The sequence below is a fragment of the Podarcis erhardii genome (genome assembly GCF_964252035.2).
Source record: "Podarcis erhardii genome assembly, chromosome: 6".
Taxonomy (NCBI): Eukaryota; Metazoa; Chordata; class Lepidosauria; order Squamata; family Lacertidae; genus Podarcis; species Podarcis erhardii.
In genome coordinates this window covers 97,961,485-97,977,095 of record NC_138510.1, presented here as the reverse complement: position 1 = coordinate 97,977,095, position 15,611 = coordinate 97,961,485, and the positions used below count along the sequence as shown (strand labels likewise).

Here is a 15,611-nt window from a genome sequence, read left to right as displayed (position 1 = left end):
TTATGTTGCTTTTTTTTTTACAAAAGACATCATACTCAAAGTGACTTACAACAAAGAAACAGGTGCATTTCATACAAACACTACAAAAATGATTCCATAATAACATAGCGAAACAAAAATATTGTTATGAGCTGGAGGCGTGTGTTGAACCAAATATGAAGTGTTCCAGAAGCTTCACCATTTTGAAAGTCAATATAACCTCACAATTAATGAGCTCATATATGTTTGTAGTCACTTGCTTTGATATACACTGATTGGCTGGCTATCCTTGTCTGTGGGTTTGGGGTGCTGGGCTCTGAGCCCAGAAAGGGGAGCTATCTGTAAGACTTGGGTATTTGCCGCCTACGCCCTCATCTGGTCAGGTGGATAGTGAGGGGAAGTCCCGGCCAAAGTGATGTCTGCTGCTTTGTGCACAAAGGATGTAATGCACGTTTGCTTGGGTGCGGAGAAGCCCCTCCTGGCTGCAGTGCCCGTCCCAAGTGTTTTTGGCAACCTTCTTTGGTATCTTTGGTAACCACTCTCACAAGCCCTTCTTTGGGCCTGTGGTTCAGAAGAAGGGGGTAGGCTGTGTGCAGAGACCATTCTAATTCCTGCATCTAGCAAAAGATTTGTCTAAGCAAGAATTCAAATTCCTGGAATAGCCAGAATAGCTTCGTGATGAGGTAATGGCCCTCTAAGCGTGGGTCATTACGGAAACAAAGGAAGTGACTCTGTGCCAGACAGAAAATGGGTGGTAATTAGAAAGACAAAGGCAGAGTGGAGAGTTGTTCTGGGAGCTAGAAGCTGGAAGCTGGCAGGCTGAGAGACAGAGCCATGCCTAATTTCTTCTGGAATCCAAGACTGTAGCTATGGGAAAAGCAAGACCCTCTTAGGGTGTTAATGTTGTGAACCCCTTCATCATAGGCCCAGGTTGTATATATGTGTAAATACACCAGATATCCTGAAGACACCAGTCTCTACTGTCCCTCATTCCAAAGGAAACACAAAAATTGTGTAAACGTCTGGAGCCCTGGAATTTTGCACCTCTAGGAGACTGGGGTGGTGTGCAACAACACAATAACATACAGCAACAACAAAAAAACCTCTCAAAATTTAATACTATTAATATAACAAGATTACTTAAACAACATGCAGCATTCAAAAGCAGAAATAACAAGGGGAGCTCACAGTTTCCCCTTAGACTCAGAAACAGCCCCTCTCCTGCAGCAGCTCCTTTAAAGGCTTCCAAGAGCCAAGGAGGGGGGCAGCTAGAAAAACCCCTCCCATGATTTCACTGAAGTATACGGTTGATATTCCTGAGTCTACACAAAGGAAAATTAGTGACAATTAAAGTTTTAATTTTAATTCTTTTGGGGATTAGTACTTCAGCTGAGTTCATTGGAAATAAATAAATACATTTTGTTTACATACAGGGAATTAAATGAATTCATAATTATAGATAAATTTATCTTTCATATCTTTTTGAATTGATTAATTGAGTTGATCAGTGGGTATATTGGGGAAATAAATAAATTAATTTATATTTTTGAATAAATGTATTCCTTTCAGGATTAATAGCTTGGGTTGTTAATTAGTGGGCCCAATGGGGTGGGGAATGGATTTTGCTGCTTCTCTGATTTCAGTACATTTGAGACTTCATTTAACAGCATTACAGAGTTCACTACAGTTTTTTGTCTTCATTATTTTCTCGAGTTAATGTAGTCTGTTTATTCCTAAAGGTTGGGAACCATTGTCCTAGATTGTTATGAATTTTGGGGGGGGAGTCAGTCTGTATGATGCCCAAGTCCCTTCTAATCCCTGGGGTTCTGGATCCAGCAAGGGTTGAAATCTGATGGAGGACTCAACTGTTGAACTAGCTGGGTGTGTCTTTTTGTGAGAGAATGGCTTTAAGGACAGTCATTAGTATAACAAAAGACGATGCCCCATGCCAGAGGCAAGTAGGCCTCTGTAGTAGGCTAGGGGAGAAGCAGGCAGAAGTCCGAGTGAGAGCCATACTTGATTTCTGCGGGAATTCAAGACTGTGACTATGGGGGAAGACTGCTTGGGGTGTTAATACTGGGAGCCTTCTCCGTGTTAGGTATCAGGTTGTATATACCGGTATATGTAAAGAAGCCATATATCATAAGGACACCACATTCTCTGCTGACCCTCGTTCCAAGAAAACCCTTTGAGCCCCTGGAACCTCTCACCGCTCAGAGACTGGGGTGGCCTGCAACAATATGTTCCTGACTGATGCCTAGTCTCTTGCTACTTGAACCATTATTATCACTCCACCATCTGCAATCCCACCGTGTAAAAATGGTGGGGGGAAGTCATGTTGCTAATATTTATGTTAAAAACACCTTACGGCTCATCAGTCACCCATATTGATATTTTTCTCTCAGCTTATTCATTGACGCTTTGCAAGCCAGTAAAACAGGCCAAATCCTCTCATTTGGGTCAAATAAAAAATAAAACACGAAGCATATTTTTAATATAAAAAAGTGGACTGCATAGATCCCTGGAGCCTGTTTGCTACAGCGTCCCTCCGCTTGCAATGAATGAGTTTTGCCATAAATTATAGTTTAGCTCAAGTTTCCTTGAGTGAAAGAAAAAAGCCTCCAAAGAGCCAGCTCCAATTGGTGACTTTCTTCCCCCTTCTCGTTCCCTAATTGAAACCAAATGTGAAATATGTTGGATTGTGGGATTTCTGGCCAGGGCCCAGGAATCCTCAGAATGCTAAATCGCTCGCAAAGGCATCTTGCATCAGCCTGAAGAAGTTCCTTTCCAGCCCGGCCTCTCCATCTAGGGCGAGAAAGCGGAATCTGCCCGTTCCCCTTAACCCAGTGGATTAAACTTCTGAAAACCTCCTGTCTTCTTCCCCTAAAAGTTCATCTTAGCATCCAGGTATGGACTTTATGATGTTTTTGAAAAACAGAAGGGTCTCCCCCTTCTCGTCCATCTGAGCGAAGAAGCAGAAAGGCAGCTCGCCTCCTTCCTTCAAACAAAGACTAGTCCAGTTTGGAATGGCGTAAAGCGGGGAAATAAGAGTATGAAGTGAGGGGATAGAAGTGTACGCTTCCCAGGCAGACCTTTCATACGAAAAATTATATATATATATATATATATATATATATATATATATATATATATATATTTAAAGATTGTTTGCATGCCAGGCCAAACTGCTTGATTACAGATTCCCTTGACGGTTATGAAAAATGGGAGGCATTTTCAAAGAGGAGGCTTTGGAGCTAGAGGAAAATGGAGATGGAAGGCCCTTTTAGCTTCCGCAGCTTATAAATTAGAAGTTATTCAAGAGTTGAGGATTGCAACTTGTGTAAAAGTGCTTCCGTTGAGAGGCTATAACATACACTGCCCCCCCCCTTTTATAATCGGATGCGTGTGTGTGCCTCGTGACAACCCTGTTTTTCATTACTGCTCCTCCTTTTGTTGGTGGCGCCGACAGCTCATCCAAGCAAAGGCAGCTGGTCCAACCTCTGAAAAGCCCCAAGGCCCAGAGGTCTTGCAACAGAACCGTTGCTATTTCCCTTCTTCTGGAGCCGTGATTCAGGAAGGCCTGGTTGGGAGAGCGGAGGGAGACCTTTAATTCTGCTAGTTACAGAATCTGAATGTGATTTTTCGTTTTACATTTGCGCTGGCACATGCCTCTCCGAATGCTAAAGGCCACTACACACGTGACTTGTTTTAGGTGTAGCTCTCAAATGATTTAAGAACACGCCTCAAATTACACACATAAATATAAACCATCCTTGTTTACATTCTCATCAGGGATTGACTCCAATTCCTTGTTAAGTGTATAGTCATGTTTGCTGTTGTGTAGCGAGTGAAAAAGTCCCGGGGAACATAAAAAGTAGCATACATTGACAATAATATGTTATACTTGGTGTAGAGAAAGTGGATAGAGAATGCTTTCTTCCTCTTGAGACTTGACCCTAAAACTTGTCTCCCAGTAGAACTGGTGGTCGGTAATTTCAGGACAGACCAGAGAAGAACACATGATAAAGCCATAAGAAATGGCTCTAGTTATCATGGCCATTGGTGTAGACAGGGGTGGAGGAAGGGGGGTGCGGTGGAGGTGGTCTGCCCTGGGTGTCACCACTGAGCGGGGTGACAAAATGCCGGGCGGCACTCATTGCAGGGCCTGCAGCGCGCCCGAGCCGCCCGTCTCTCCTGGGAGTGACACGGTGGCTTGAGTGCCCGTGGGCTCCGTGCTGCCCAGATGGTCCACCCTTAAGAAATGCTTTAGAAAACATTAATATTATGAGAAAATGCAATTTTGGTAATTAGGCAGATTGTCGTGTTTTGATATAATAATAATAATAATAATAATAATAATAATAATAATAATAATAATAAAAAAAATTATTTATGCCCCGCCCATCTGGCTGGGTCCCCCCAGCCACTCTGGGTGGCTTCCAGCAAAGCACTAAAATACAATAATGTCTTCTAAAAGTTTGGTAGTTATTTTTCTCTTTGACATCTGGTGGGAGGGCGTTCCACAGGGAGGGTGCCACTACCGAAAAGGCCCGCTGCCTGGTTCCCTGTAGCTTTGCTTCTCTCAGTGAGGGAACCACCAGAAGGCCCTTGGCGCTGGACCTCAGTGTCTGGGCAGAACGATGGGGGTGGATAAAAATACCATGAATAAAAATAATAATGATAATAGCAGTAATAATACTCTCACCTTTGCAAATCAACAAATGCAGCATCTCCCTTCCACTCGAGGAGAAGCACTAACAATGCTGCCAAAGGAAGTTTTCCTTAGCATAGTTTTCATCATATTGCAGTCAATTTTCTGCAGTTTTGACTTGGAGAGACCCCGGGTTTTGTCAAGCTGCCAACTGAGCTCAGAGCAACTCAAATCCTTGCTGTTAGATTTGTTTAAAATGGAGCAGATTGCTGCCAAGAGCCTAATCCTTAGTATGGAAGTGCAACCAAGGGAGACTACAATTCCCAGCATGCTTTCCCCACCAAGCCTCTAAGGGGCCTGTTAGCATTCTGTCCAGGAGCTAAGAGCCAAAATCCCCATTTTCAGTTAACTGCTAATGTATGCAATGTAGGTGTGCTCTGGCTTCCGCCACGGGGTCCAGAAGCGGTTGAGTCCTGCTGGCCGCATGACCCGGAAAGCTGTCTGTGAACAACGCCGGCTCCCTCGGCCAGTAAAGTGAGATGAGCGCCACAACCCCAGAGCCAAATTCAACGGGACTTAAGCATCCAGGGTCCTTTACCTTACTTTTACTTAATGTATGTGCTTCTAAAAGGACAATGCCCCAGCTGATGTGGGCCCTAAAATATGGGATAAGTAATTTGTGCGTGCGACAAAGGATTGAATCTTTAAAGAAAAAGGGGGGGGGGGAGGGTTCTGTTTTCTGAGTTTACACATTGCTGCCAAACACTCAACACTCAGTAGCCAGATGATTTCTTCTGGAAATTTATTAGGTTCTGTATTTTTAGTATGTAATGGGGAAAGGGAGAAATTGTTCAGGAATTACAGAGTGACTGAATGTATAGCAATGCAGTCTTTAGTAAAATGTTGTTCTATTCTCAGTGATGTTTTAGAATATGTGGAATACTTTTTAATGGAGTTTGACTGCTGCTTTAGACCTCAGCAGGGTTCTGTCCCTTCTAAACATTTCATTTAGAGTATGATTTTTTAATTGAGTATTTATTCTGATTTGCTTGCACAAAGTTTATGCAGAGGCTAGATCATATGCAGTCATTTACTGAGCATTTGTTCTTATTTGTTTGTGGGGTATTTAAACGTCTTCTCATTAATCATTTGTTCATCCAATACAGTCGTACCTTGGTTATTGAACTTAATCTGTTCTGGGAGTCAGTTTGACTCCTGAAACGTTCGAAAACCAAGAGACGGCTTCCAATTGGCTGCAGGAGTTTCCTGAACTCAATCGGAAGCCGCAGCAGAAGTTTGGCTTCCAAAAAACGTTCACAAACCGAAACATTTACTTCTGGGTTTGCAGTGTTCAGGAGCTGATTTGTTTGGCAACTAAGCTGTTCAGTAACCAAGGTACAACTGTACTTTTCAGTGCATTTCCCTGTCACTGTCTAAACCGAAAAAGGCCCAGTTCTTAAAAAATAAAAGTGGATTTATTGTGTCAGGGCAAGAGAGCATTTTAATCCCATTTAATTTTGCAAACCGGGGCAGGGGGGAAACCAATTGTTTTGAAAATGTTTATGCTTATGCTTATCTCCCCCTCTTGAAATTTAATAAAATATTTAATTGTATAAACCCAAAGTACCTCTAGAGTCTAGACTGTCAGTATATTGGGGGGCTAGGGGATTTTCAAGCACATACCAAAACTTTGTTTGCACATTTAAAGTGTATTAAAGGTTCCTGCATAACCTTTGTGAAAACAAATCAGGATGAATTATGAATAAACAGGTTGTCCTTCCTACAAATAATGAGGGCTTGTCTACATTTCCACTTGTGCCATGCTTAGAAAGAACTGGTCTGAGCTGTTTACCTTTAGCCTGCTCCTTCCCAAGGGAAATCCTGCTCTTTAGTGATAGATCGGAACGAATGGCAATCCAGGGAAAACCCAAATTGCTGTTTGCTCCAACTGAGCATGAAAGAGCTATTTCCCCCGAGGGAAGGCGGCTTGACAAGAGGAAGTGTGGCATCCTTACCAAATGTAGCCTAGATGGCTCTAGGACTGCCAGATCCAGAGCTAGATCCAAGATCCAGAGCAATTTCTTCTTCTTTTTTATAGCATCTGGAAAGAAAGGTGTTGTTTACCCCACTTGAGTTTGCAATGTAGCCCTGTTCAGGTGGTCAAAGAAGGCACAGGAGAGCACACACTGGTCTCTCACCCTTAACATTCCTGCTCCTATAATCCCCACTGTTGCCAATTCCAACCCCATGCAAGGTCCGAAAGGCAGCTTGTATGCACATTTAGCAGAACATGTTTAGGATGTCCCTTCGGACCTTCACATGAAATGCTTGAAGAACTGAAGAGGAGGGTGCAGCCTGCACAGGGATGTTGCGAGTGGGGCCAGCATGGGTGCCCCCCAGCTCCTCCCCCCCAGTTTGTGCTCTCACACAGTCTCCTGGATGCCTGAATAGGGCTTAACTAAGACATAAGACAACCCACACCAAATGAAGCCCTAGTCATGCTTAATGACCACTAGGAGTTCACTATGCCCACAGGTTTTTTATTTTATTATTTTATTTTAATTTTTGGGTTTTTTTATTAAAGATTTTCTTGATTTACAAAACTGTATGCAATGTCTCTCTCTCGTATTTTCCCCCATATAACATTTTTACAAATCAGTTTCATTTGTTGAGACATTAGGAAGAAAAGGGGGGAAGAGGTGGGTGGGGGTGAGGTCAGGTGGCGATGTTTCTGTTTTATTTACTATATGTAGGGTTTGGTGTCAGCATTGCTTGTGCAGGTTCTTTGCTGTTCACTTGTGTTTCTTCGGTGGTGAGAGAGGTTGGGGTTGGCCTGGGGTGTGGTTATTCATGTGTGGCTGGCTGTGGTGGTCTTTGTTTTCGTGTGTGAGTGGGGTGGGTGGGTGTTTTGGATCAGGTTAGCCATATTGATTTGTATGCTGTTGGTGGATTTTTGTCATTGTCCTGTTGGGCTGTGTATGTGATAAAGGGGAGCCATACCGGGGTGAAGGTGTCTTCTTGTATTTGTCCCCGTGTCAGTTTCACTACAACCACAGGTGATGGCTGGGGGGCTGCATTCAGCTTGATACATTAGGGAGGCTTACAAATCTGCCCTAAGTCTTTGCAAAGGATTGCTTTTAGTGTGTGTGCCCCCCACCCCCCACTGCAGGTCTTACTTCGTTATTACAGGGGATCCAGATGGAATTCTGTTCAGGCCAACTGCATTTCCCCAGTGCTTAAAAACACAACTTTTTGTTGTTGTCAGCATGTGATTGACTTCTTAGATCCAAAGAGCCATGTTAGTCTGTTGTATCAAAAACCAAAAATGCCACAATACTCTTTTGGTTAGTATTTCTGTGGGTATATCCACACTTCCATTTGCCCTGCCACTTTCTCTTGGGGAAAGCCACAGTTTACCGCTGAATCGGATCCAAATCAGCAGTAAAGAGGGTGTTTTCTCAGGGAAAGTGGTGGGACAAGCAGAAAACCTCTCTGATTTCTAGGTATAGAACAAGCAGGCATATGGATGAGCTCTGAAAAGCCAGCAATATTGGACTGCTTCTTCCTCCCCTGTCATCTGGTTAGCAGCCACTCCATCAGGCTCCCTCAGTGGGAGAAATGAGAAGCAGGGCTCCTTCCATCAGGTGCCTCCTACCTGTGATCTGTTTGCATTCCATCTTCTCATTTTACGAACTGCTGTTCAACATTAAGGTCCACTCTTTAAAGCTCCGTGTCTGAGCACCCTCCCCTCCCACCTTATTTGCTCCGGAGCTTTCCTGTTCTTTAAAGCTTAATGAGAGCAAACAGCTATCCATGGGAAACTCAAATTGATGTTTGTTCTGATCGAGTTCTAAGGAGCAAGTTTTCACAGGCAAAGCTTTGGGGCAAAAATACAAACACTCGGACGGGGAGCTTTAAAGGGTGGAGCAGTGCCTGGAAAAAGCAGGGCAAAAGCTAAGTGTGGATAAGCCCTAAGTTTTGGCACCAAAGTGAGCTTTTCCTCGCTTCCCTCCCTGCCCCTTTCCTCATGAGTCATGCCTTTCAGATGGTAAGCCTACAGCCAGGCCTTGTCATTTAAAAACTGATGATACGTGAGCCCCTCTGCAGAGGCATAGCATGGGGGAAGGCTGTGGGGGCCTTGGCCCCGGGCACAATTTTGTGAGGGGCGGAAACAGGCACCCCCACAGCAGGTGCCTTCATTGGAGCCTGGCTTTGCACAAGGAGGAGCTGCCCCTTGGCTGTGGCGTTCATGCCTGGCGCAGCTCCGCCCCCAAGTCAGGCCGAGAACAGGAAGTGGGCGGCAGCGCTGCCACACCCTCCTCAGCCACAGCACACCTTGCGCCCAGCCGCAGCAGCTCTGCCACCGGGCCACGTCTGACCTGGCGGTGGAGAGCAGCCCACCTCAGCCACAGCAAGGCACACCTGGCCGCAGAGAGAAGGGGGAATGTGGGCAGCAAAGCTGCCTCCCACTCTCTTTGGCTTTGGCCTGGCTGTAGCAGCTCCACCACTGAGTCTGCCCTGACCCAGCGATGGAGAGCAGGAGGAGAGTGGGCAGAAGCTTCCCTGCCCCTCTCCTATCCTGAACGGTGGTGCGTGGCGGTCACCTTCTGCGCCCTGCCCCCCTCGGGGGTGCGCCTCAGGCCGTGTGGGCATGCATTCCGCTGCTGCCACTCTGGGAGCTTTCTGGCATAAGAGTAGGGTACAAATGCTCCAAATGAATAAACTGTGCTCTGTGGAGAGGAATGCACATCAATGTCATGGGTTCCAGGATTGCCAGACAACCAAGGGTGTGTGTGTAAACGGCCGGCCATTGTTTAGATTGGAGGTTTGTGTGTGTGTATTCCTTGCAAGGGCAAGGTCATTCCCCCTTTTTTTACTTATATATGTTAGACCAGCCTTCGCCAACCTGGTGCCCTCCAGATGTTGGAGTTTGAAGGTGTGAGGGCAGCAGCAATGATGGCAGGGGGATCTGTAAAGGATCCTAAAGCTGCTGAACACAAAGAGGTCTGACTAGCCAGCCTCCACCAGATTTTGGAGGGTTCAGCAGACCTTGTCCATAAGTTTCCTTATGGAAGACTCACAACCATGAATGATAGAAACTTGAAGGAAGGTATCTAGGTGGAATGAGATCTGCGCTGGTGCAGCAAGCATCTGAAGAAGTAGAATGAATATCCTCAGTTCTGGTGATGGCAAATTGTAAGTGCAAAGAAAGCTAAAGGGAGGTGAGTCAACTGTGCAGAAAATCTGAGTTGGCTTTTTACAGGAACGTTGTTTCATTTTAAGAGTTTTTAAACCGATTCATGAGCTCTGAGTACCTCCTATACCAGTTACAAAGCCTAGGAAATAAGGGAAGTCTTTGATATGTTTTGATACCTTAAGCATGCTACAGCACAAACAAGATGTGTGGCAAATGAATGGAACATTAGGTGTATTTTCAGTGTTTAAAAAAAGCAGGAAGGGAAGGCAGCAGCAGCAGCAGCGTCTTGGGAGACAGCAGTCTATAGCGATACCTTCCCTTTAGAACTAGTGATGCCCCTCCAGCAGAGGCGCAGCTGAGGAGGGAGTGTGGGGGCCCAAGAAGAAGAGTTTGCAGCAGGAGTCATTTTGTGCATCTGCTGAACATAATCATAGAGTTGGAAGGGACTCTGAGGACCATCTAGTCCGGTGGTAGCAAACCTATGGCACAGTGCCAGAGAGGGCATAGAATCATAGAATCATAGAGTTGGAAGAGACCACAAGGGCCATCGAGTCCAACCCCCTGCCAAGCAGGAAACACCATCAGAGCACTCCTGACATATGGTTGTCAAGCCTCTGCTTAAAGACCTCCAAAGAAGGAGACTCCACCACACTCCTTGGCAGCAAATTCCACTGTCGAACAGCTCTTACTGTCAGGAAGTTCTTCCTAATGTTTAGGTGGAATCTTCTTTCTTGTAGTTTGGAACCATTGCTCCGTGTCCGCTTCTCTGGAGCAGCAGAAAACAACCTTTCTCCCTCCTCTATGTGACATCCTTTTATATATTTGAACATGGCTATCATATCACCCTTTAACCTCCTCTTCTCCAGGCTAAACATGCCCAGCTCCCTTAGCCGTTCCTCATAAGGCATCGTTTCCAGGCCTTTGACCATTTTGGTTGCCCTCCTCTGGACACGTTCCAGTTTGTCAGTGTCCTTCTTGAACTGTGGTGCCCAGAACTGGACACAGTACTCCAGGTGAGGTCTGACCAGAGCAGAATACAGTGGCACTATTACTTCCCTCGATCTAGATGCTATACTCCTATTGATGCAGCCCAGAATTGCATTGGCTTTTTTAGCTGCCGCGTCACACTGTTGGCTCATGTCAAGTTTGTGGTCAACCAAGACTCCTAGATCCTTTTCACATGTACTGCTCTCAAGCCAGGTGTCACCCATCTTGTATTTGTGCCTCTCATTTTTTTTGCCCAAGTGCAATACTTTACATTTCTCCCTGTTAAAATTCATTTTGTTTGTTTTGGCCCAGTTCTCTAATCTGTCAAGATCGTTTTGAAGTGTGATCCTGTCCTCTGGGGTGTTAGCCACCCCTCCCAGTTTGGTGTCATCTGCAAATTTGATCAGGATGCCCTTGAGTCCATCATCCAAGTCGTTGATAAAGATGTTGAATAAGACAGAACCCTGTGGCACCCCACTAGTCACTCTTCTCCAGGATGAAGAGGAACCATTGATGAGCACCCTTTGGGTTCGGTCAGTCAGCCAGTTACAAATCCACTGAGTGGTAGCATAGTTAAGTCAGCATTTTACCAGCTTCTTTACAAGAATATCATGGGGCACCTTGTCAAATGCCTTGCTGAAATCAAGGTAGGCTACATCCACTGCGTTCCCTTCATCTACCAGGCTTGTAATTCTGTCAAAAAACGAGATCAGGTTAGTCTGACATGACTTATTTTTCAGAAATCCATGCTGACTATTGGTGCTCACAGACTGTTTGCTTAATGATCTGCTCCAGAATCTTCCCTGGTATTGATGTCAGACTGACTGAGCGGCACTTGGAGTCCTCTCTGTGGGCACCGCGCCATCGCCCCAGCAGGGCCGTAACTTCCAATCCTCTTGCAGGCAAGTAGGAGCGGGATCAGGCAGCTCATCTAAGGAGCGCCTGGCTGCCTTCAGGTGGTGCAGGGGCTCTCAGGTGCAGCTTCCGGGCTGCCTCCACCTTCCCCAACCCCAGCACCTATTCAGCCTGGCTGCCTTCACGGGGCTGCAGGGGATCTGATGCGGAGGTGGGGGCTCCTTTAAACTTCTCCCTTGAGCAGGAGCAGGCTGAGGGGGGTAGGGTGGCAACATCCCTTGCCTGCCCACTTGCCACCGGCCCAGGCTTGCCTCACTCAGCGCCGGGGCTGCCAGAGCTGGAGGAGGGGTGGTTGCTGTTGTGGCAGCGGCAGAGGGACCCAGCGCTGGAGGGCGGCAGGTGCCTGCTTGCTTGCTGCCCAGCCCGCCTTCCCTCACTAGGAAAACAGAAGTGTGGCACTCAAAATGGAAGTTCTACTCAGAACAGAGCATGCTCGGCTTCCGAAAAAAGTTCCAAAACTGGAACACTCATTTCTGGGTTTGAAGTGTTCAGTTTCCAAGTAGTTCGAGAACTAAGCTGTTCAAAAACTGAGATACCACTGTATTTATTTTTCCCAGTTTGAACTGTATTTATCCCCCCCCCCCCCAGTGGTGATTTTATTGAGTCAAAATGAGAGTACCCCTAAACATTTTTTTAGAAAAAAGCACTGAGTTATACCATAAAATTATATATCAATAGAAATATAATTTAATGAAGAATGTAATGCAATAACTTTTATGAAGGATTATTTATTACAACAGCAGTCATAAAGAAGAAATGTGAAACACACAGAAAAAATGAGATATACAGGTTAAATTGCCATGTTGGCACTTTGTGATAAATAAGTGGGTTTTGGGTTGCAGTTTGGGCACTCGGTCTCTAAAGGTTCGCCATCACTGGTCTAGTGCAATGCAGAATATGCACTGTCTCATCTTGGGATCCAACCTGCGACCTTGGCATTATCAGCACCACCCCGAGACTATAAGCCTACAAGGCGATGGGAGCCATCCTTTGAGAGCCCCTGCACCACAAGGCAGAGACTTCACTGGGATCCCAGAAAATGGAGCAGCAAAGAGGCGGCAGCTGGGCCTGGGCGCTTTTCATAGGCATCCCTGGGAGTAGCAGGTCTGCTACACTGCTAGGTTTGGCAATCCTGCACAAGCCACGCAACTTGGCAACACTGCAAAAAGCTGCAGCACTGCCCAGGGGTTGTGGGGTGGGAAGCCATGGGGGCAATTTCCCGCAGGCCCACACAAAGCAAGGGCTCCCGGGCCTCAGTTCCTGGGTGGACCATTGGCTGCCAGCGGTGAGTGAACACCGCCTGAGATTTCCAGACAAGGTGCCACCAGAGGGTAATTTCCTGTGGCAAATTCCAGAGGAAGAGTCACAGGAACGCAATAGGAGGCCAGGCTTTCAGGGAGGAATCCTTCGCTTCTGAGTGACTGGGGAAGGCCACAACCAGAAGACCCGTGAGGCTGAGCCCCGGGAAGCAGAAAGAAGCTCCACTGAGAGGGGTTGATATTTGGAAGAGGTCCTCAAGAGAAGGACAGCCCAATCCCTGTTCCCGTTTCCCCACGTAAAAAAGAATGTAGCGCTTCTATCGTTTTGCTTAATCCCAAGGCTAGGAGGAGTGGTAGGCAATAATGTGCGGTCTGTGTGTGTGGTAGTTCTCGCATGTGGTTCTTTTGATGCAGCTTAATTTATGGTTCTTCCTGAATCCTCCTTTTAGTATTGTTCCTAGGTACTTACCACGTTCTGTATTACTCAGTGCAACTACAATGGTATGGTTTGTTGCATTTTCTTTTTTATACTTTGCTGGCTTTAATCTTCTTATGCCAAAAATTCCAATAACGTTTTGATTAAAAATATACGTAATTGTCTGTGGCCCTCAGCTTTGTACACACACGAATGGGTTCTTGCAGGGAACAGCATGAGGGCCCATAACAGCCCACCTGGATCCAGAGGTGATTCATTCTTGGTGCATTCTGGCACCTCTTTTTCTAGAAAAATAGCACGGAGGGGGGGCAAGTTGTTGAACTAAAAATATATATATTAAGTTTTTGAGCTATTTTTAGGAAATTTGCCAAAAAATCAACACCCTAAGCTGAGTCATATTATTTAAGTGTGTGTCTTTGGATAAACACATGGAATGTTCCATTGTTCTAGGTTGAGGAGCTGATTTTATTTCATTCTCTCTATTCTTGCCTTTCAGTATTCACATTGTAAACTTTCTAATGAATTTTAAAATAATTCTTGGGGCTCTATCAAATATGCCAGAAATAGGTTTCAGCCATATGAGCAAATGAGGCTGCCAGCTTCTTTTTTAGGCATTACTCCTGTGCTTTTAACAGTAACCGGAAGCAGAAGCAATAAACAATGGAGTAGGCAGAAAAATATTTATCGATCCCATGTGCTTCCAGCCCAACTAGTCCTTCAGGGTATTTTGGAGATGAGCGGTTCAAAACCGAGTTGTGCTTCCACTTCTATTTCTTACGCTATCAAAAGAAGTAGAAGAGGTGGCACCTCTGAATTTTGCATATTGTACAACAGGCTAGTTGAGCAAGATACATCGTATTGTGCAAATGGGAGATCAGTATTTGAATATGTCTCATGTGCAAAGGAAGAGAGTAGGGCTGGGCAATAGTTTTCAACACTGTGATGTATCGCCACCTAAATAGCACAGTATTTTGAGATATCACAGTGTCTCATAGCATGCTTCAGCTCATACTGTAGCACCCTGCTTGTGGTTAACGCTTAGCTGGAATGAAATATTCAACGCAGCAATAGAGAAATTAAAATAGTAATTTATTTGTCAGACAAATAAATAAGAGGCACAGTGGTACATGGTTACCAAGCTCTGGCCTGGCCTCCTGCCATTCTGGCCAGCACTTATATTCCCTTAATCCAGCCCCCTTTGCTCCTCCTGTGGCTGCCTCTGTCCAATCAGCCTGGTTGAAATTCCTATTGGCTGTTTGCTAGAACCAATCACAAAAGATACACCCACAAAAGATACACCCATTTCCTTGCCCTTATAAGGGAGACAAAGAGCTATATATATGACATATAAGTAATAATATATCTTACATGGAATCTTAATTACCAGCTCACCTCTTGCCCTCCTTGCCCTATTGCCTTCTAAAACAAATGTTTAATCTTACATTTTTATGTTCAACAGATGTCAAGGATCTTGAGTTTCACATCAACATTGAAAGATTTCCTTCATTTAATGTTTCTAAACAAATGCCTGACAACTATATATCAAGACTGCTTGGATGGCGTCTTCTGTCTGGCAGGGGGGGGGCTGGTGGCTGACTTAATTTCAGGATAAATACAACTCTTACAACCATATGAAATAAGAATCTAGCATTCCTTAAATCCTTTGCATAATTACATTTAAGCCAATATATTTAAGCTAATATATTTCATACATTTATCATAGGTAGCCTCTTAAAAGAATAAAGCTTTTCAAAGTAAAAAGGAAGAAACTCAGTAAAACACAGCTTTTAAAAGAAGCCTCTTCAGTGTACACCTCCCCCTTTCCAGCCTCAAAATAAAATAGGAAGAAGCTGCTTCTTCTGCCAAGCCAGTTGCCTTTCCAACATTTAACACATTTTAACCTTTTTAACTCTCTCAGTTTAAGAAAGAATGGCTTTAGAAAAAGACTTCCCCAAAAATGCTCTCTTTCTTCTAGCTAAATGTTTTTCCCCATTTGCTCCTGGCCTTTGAACCTTAGAAAGAAGATCTGGCTCATTTTACTGAGAGGCACATTAGTATTATCTTACCCCATTCCTAATGGTGTTTTTTCAGCCTTGGGGCAGCATATGTAATTCCCCCTTTTTATGACTTTGAGAATTGTTTTTCTACTATAAATCAATGGGGCCCTCTTGTCTTAGGAGAATGGCC

At 45.0% G+C, this 15,611-nt stretch overlaps 1 protein-coding gene across 1 annotated transcript in view; it reads left to right on the top strand.

The window, feature by feature from the left end:
- Nucleotides 1-2,243: 2,243 nt before the first annotated feature.
- Nucleotides 2,244-15,611, top strand: part of DDR2 (discoidin domain receptor tyrosine kinase 2) — a 65,183-nt gene continuing 51,815 nt past the window's right edge. Inside the window, exon 1 of the mRNA XM_081867313.1 lies at nucleotides 2,244-2,886. The gene's annotated coding sequence lies outside the window, so the exon portion shown is untranslated. The remainder of the gene's footprint in view (nucleotides 2,887-15,611) is intronic.